The sequence below is a fragment of the Chrysochloris asiatica genome, unplaced genomic scaffold (genome assembly GCF_000296735.1).
Source record: "Chrysochloris asiatica unplaced genomic scaffold, ChrAsi1.0 scaffold00380, whole genome shotgun sequence".
Lineage (NCBI taxonomy): Eukaryota > Metazoa > Chordata > Mammalia > Afrosoricida > Chrysochloridae > Chrysochloris > Chrysochloris asiatica.
Genome location: NW_006408898.1, coordinates 1,678,874 through 1,683,743, shown reverse-complemented (window position 1 = coordinate 1,683,743; position 4,870 = coordinate 1,678,874). Strand labels below are relative to the sequence as shown.

At 42.9% G+C, this 4,870-nt stretch overlaps 1 pseudogene; it reads right to left on the bottom strand.

The window, feature by feature from the left end:
* Positions 1–2,369: 2,369 nt before the first annotated feature.
* On the bottom strand, positions 2,370–3,370 carry LOC102821265 (annotated as a pseudogene).
* Between the last annotated feature and the right edge of the window lie 1,500 nt (positions 3,371–4,870).

Genomic DNA, 4,870 nt, shown 5'->3' with positions numbered 1-4,870 from the left:
ACCAGCTGTTCCGCGGGAGAAAGATGAGGCTTTCTGCTCCTATAAAGATTTACAGCCTTGGAAACCCTGTACAGGGTCACTATGAGTCAGAACTGACTCTATGGCACATAATAACAACAACTGGAGGCTCCACTGTCAACCATGGGTGCCTGTGCTAGTATTTAAAATACCAATGATATAACTTCCAGCATCACAGCAACACACAAGTCACCACAATATAATAAACTGACAGATGAGTGGAGGATGAAAACCTGATGTTGTTGTTGTTCAGTGCTGTGGAGTCAGGGTTTCCAAGGCTGTAAATCTTCATGGGAGCACAATGCTTCTTCTTTCTCCCGCGGAACAGCTGGTAGTTTCAAACTGCTGACTTTGTGGTTCACTACAATACCAGTGGTCCTGAAAACCTGACAGCCAACATTCTATGTAATAGAGAAAGACTGACAACTTCCCACTTTAAAAAAGGAATATGGCAAGAGTGCCTGTTCTCGCTTGAATTCTATTCAACATTGTGTTAGAAGTCTTAACTACAGCAATAAAACAAGAAAAGGAAATAAAAGTATCCAAACTGGAAAAAAGTAAAATTATATCTATTTGTGGACGACATGCTCCTATAGAGGAAAAATTCATGAATCTGCAAGAAAAGTTCCAAAGGTAATACATGATGGATTTAGCAAAGTTGACAGATACAAGATCACTAAACAAAAATTGTGTTTCTATACACCAGAAATGAGTTTTGTTGTTTTTTTTAATGTTTTATTGTGAATTGTGTGATAGTTTACATGGGAGGATATCAGATTCACACTGATCCCGTCGTATATCGTTTCCTTGCCATGGTTACAATCCCTTCCATGCATCATCCATCAACCAAAGGGTACACCCTGCAAGCCTGCCCCCCGGTCGTCCACATACAGCCCCTCTCCCTCTCCGGGTCCAAAGTCCCCAGCCGCTCCATCTCCTCATGTCATTGTCCCTGCCTCCATCCCTGGCATCACTGCTTCTCTGAGTAGGGTTCTGTTCTCCGCTCTTCTCCTTTGATGGTCCCACGGACCTCCGCTCCTAGACTGCAAGGTTAATCACTCCCCTCCCTTTGCCTCAAAATGTCTACCTTTACATTTCCAGCCCTTACAATCAGTCCTGATAACAATTATTCGCTATTGTATCCCAATAGACCTATGTGCATCTCCTTTCATCAGCCCTGACTAGACAGAATGGATACTATTCAGTGGAGATTCTACCTTGTTCCACGACTTCTGGATCTAGGTTCCCTCTTGAAAGCTTGTAAGCCAGTCACTTCTCGCCTTTGTAGCCCCTGCATTCTGCATAGCCAATGTCCACATTCCCCATCCCTGTCCTTTCCATGTGCAGAGGAGGTGCGAACGATCCTCCCTGTGAAGATTTGTTCACTCTTTTGAGCTACTGCTTCCATAGGTGTATGTCAAGTTCATCAAATTGTATCAGATTATTTTTTTCCCTCTTCTTTCTTCTTCTGGTTGAGCTCTGATCATCCAGCCATTGAAGTCAGGTCAAGTGGGTATTATCTGCATGTGTGGGCGTACTTATATATATGCCCTCTCTTCTTTTTTTTTTTTTTTTAATCTTTCAAGTTAGATTTTAGTTGGTACTCAGAAGGTAATCTTAGTGAACATTGAAAACAGGTTTTTGGTGGCACTATTTCATACATATTTCATAAAAGTGCCATGGGCTGCCAAAAGAATCAATAGATCTGTTTTGGAAGAAGTGCAGCCAGAGTGCTCCTTTGAGGCCAAGATGGCTAAACTTCGTCTCTCATACTTTGGACATATTGTCAGGAGGGAACAGTCGCTGGAGAAGGATATCATGCTTGGTAAGATGGAGGGTCAGAGAAAAAGAGGAAGACCCCCAATGAGATGGATTGGCCAGGTGGCAGCATCGATGGACTCAAGTGTGGCAATAGTAGTGAGGTTGGCCCAGGATCGGACATTGTTTCATTCTGCTGTGCATGGGGTCGCTATGAGTCGGTTCCAACTCGATGGCACCTGACAACAACAACAATTTCATACAAGTAATGGAGCTCAGACCATCCAGTGAAATCCATGGTCAAGCTTCCAAGCCATCAGTGCTAATCCATAGTAAGGATTCCTATCAAAGGGAAGAGAGAGGAAAGGCCGGGAAGGCAGGCTGTGCCTGTGGACAATCAGAGCTGTTCTGAGGTCAATGATGTCAAACCTTCACTCTGATGCTTTTCCAATGAGGTGTCCCATACAGTTAGCAGAAAACAGCGGGAAGATTCCAACAATGGGAAGACTCATGAAAACACAGACCCTTAAATGCCATCCTTCCTGAAGAGATTTCCAGTTCAATCAGTTGCACATCAAGAAGTGAGCAGGCCACTACATTATAACACTAACTTCATATTTCTCTGTTTTGTCCTCTGATGATTCTGTCTGGGAACCTGCATCAGGGTCTGGGTGATGGATTTCAAAGTTAAGAACACAGATGAGTCCTCCAATGACAGCACCAACCATAGGGCCCACCACAGGAATCCACCAGAAGTTATTTCCAGCTGTGAAGACATCAGACCCCCATCCTGCCAAAGCAGTGAAGAGTCTGGAACTCAGGTCTCGAGCAGGGTTCATGGCACAGCCACTGTTCAGTCCCAAAGAGGAAGAGATGACAATAATCAGGAGGCCAATGACAATAGGTCTTTGGGGACCCCCAAGTTTCTGGAGTCAAAAATGGCAAAGACAATCATGAGGAGGAACATGGTGGCCACCACTAGAGAATTCCAGGCAGGTAGGATCATGCCATTCTTCCTTCCTTTGGACTGCTGGCCATTGGCACTCCTTGTGGCAGGGATGCCTGCTGGGACCAGATAACTCTCAGGAGGGGAAGGGGCTTTAAGAAGGAAGAGGGCACTATTCTGGGATTGGGCTGCAAATGCATTCACCAGGGTCAGATATGGAGCAGGGTATGTTGCAAAAATGTGTGTTGTTGCATTTTCTCCAACGATGAGCAATCTTCCATCAGCAAAGGACATAAGTCCATCATAGTAAATGCTAAAGAGGGTTGCAGCCCCCACGAAGGCTCCCAAGAACTGGGCTCCCACATGAAAAGGCAATTTGTACCATTTCATCCATTTAAAAAGACACTTTGGAAAGAGACAGCTGGATTAATGTGGCCACCAGAGACAACTCTAGTCACATAAATAGCCATTAAAACAGCCATTGCAAATCCAACATTGACAGTGACAATTCCTCCCAAATGCCCTCTACTGAGGATGGCTTGGGCAACAGAGTCACATCTAAGGACAATCATTATAAATGTGCCCAAGAACTCAGAGTGTTTCTTTAGCCAAGTTGCTCTTCAAGACCAGTTTCTGCTTGAAACTCTTCTTCTGTCCCTTCTCAGACGGCATCTTGGGGCTTCTCCCAGGACTGCTCTCTTCCTCCAGTATCTGCTTGTCACCTTCACTCGCATGTGGAAATGGTTGTTTGGACCACTGATGACAGATACCTGGAGATGTCTGGTGAGTCCGTCTGAGTGTACAAGTGCTGTCCTTCCAATTAGGCGCTGTGACTTAATCCTCTTCTGGAAAAACTGTTATTCCCTGTTCTGCTGGGTTTTGTTTGAATTAGAGAGTTAGAGCCTGAAATCTCCAAAACTTGCCTTTTTGTATCCAACAGTTTAATCATTATCTTTGTTCTCAGGACATTTTTTTCTCCCCTTTTTTTTTTTTTCCAAGAGATGTTATGCTGTGTTGCCAAACCACAGTGACAATTGGCCCCAGTCCAAAAGAATTTACATGTTACACAATTGCAGGTTTCTGATTTTTTTTTTTTCTGAAGTGAGTTGTTGGGGTTTAGTTTAGAATTGTCAAATCAACTTCATATGTCTATGCTAAACAACCTTTTCTAAACGTTTGCAAACTAGAAAATATAAGTGTGTTGTTTTATAAGATGTGTCACTCTCCTTTTCTTCCAGGATCATTTCAATGACTTCCTAACACCATCATGAAACTTCTAAGATCCACTGTATTCCATTTTAGAGATGGAGAAAATAATATATAATGAGACTGTGGCCAAGTCTGTACGACAGGATGGAAGGTCTTTCTTGGTTATTGAAATTGAATATCATCAACTGAGGATAGTTTGGGATCCAAGACTCAGCAAGATGGAGAAGGTGACTTCTTGAATTGCAAGATACATCTTTCTTTTGAAGAAGCATTCCACTTTGAAAACCAAGATACTCCTCTTCATTTGTTGTTGTTGTTAAGTACTGTCAAATCAGTTCCGACTCAAGCGAGCCTGTACAGGGTTTCTGAGGAATGGTATGTTTGAACTATTGAATTCGAGATTCAAACTGACACAGAGGTCCAATGCTTATCATACCGTACCACACCAGGACTCCTTGCTGTTGTTGGTTGCTGTCAAGTTGGTTCCAACTCATAGAGACCCCATAAGTGTAGAGTAGACTTGTCTTCAGAGTGTCCTTGGGTGGGTTTGAACCACCATTCTTTTGATTGGTAGTCAAGTGCTTAACCATTTGCACAACTCTTGGATCTCCCGCTTCATTTACCAGGCACTATTTAGGTAAAATGCATATAAACTAAGCAGCAGCAACTAAAATGATATACTGAAAGCATCCCTTTGAATTAAAGAGAAAATGATCTGAATATATGTCATCCAATCACACAAAAATGAGGGATCAATTACCTAACCTAGGATATTCATTTATGTCACTTATCACCCCAATTAAACAAGAGGGGGTAAATATCCTCACCACAGTTTTAGGTTATAAACTTCCCAAATGTTTTCTGTTGTTGTGATGTTTCTGGCTATTCCCTGACCACCTCAAGTGTCTATTTCACAATGGTAGGCAAGGGAGACCAAGA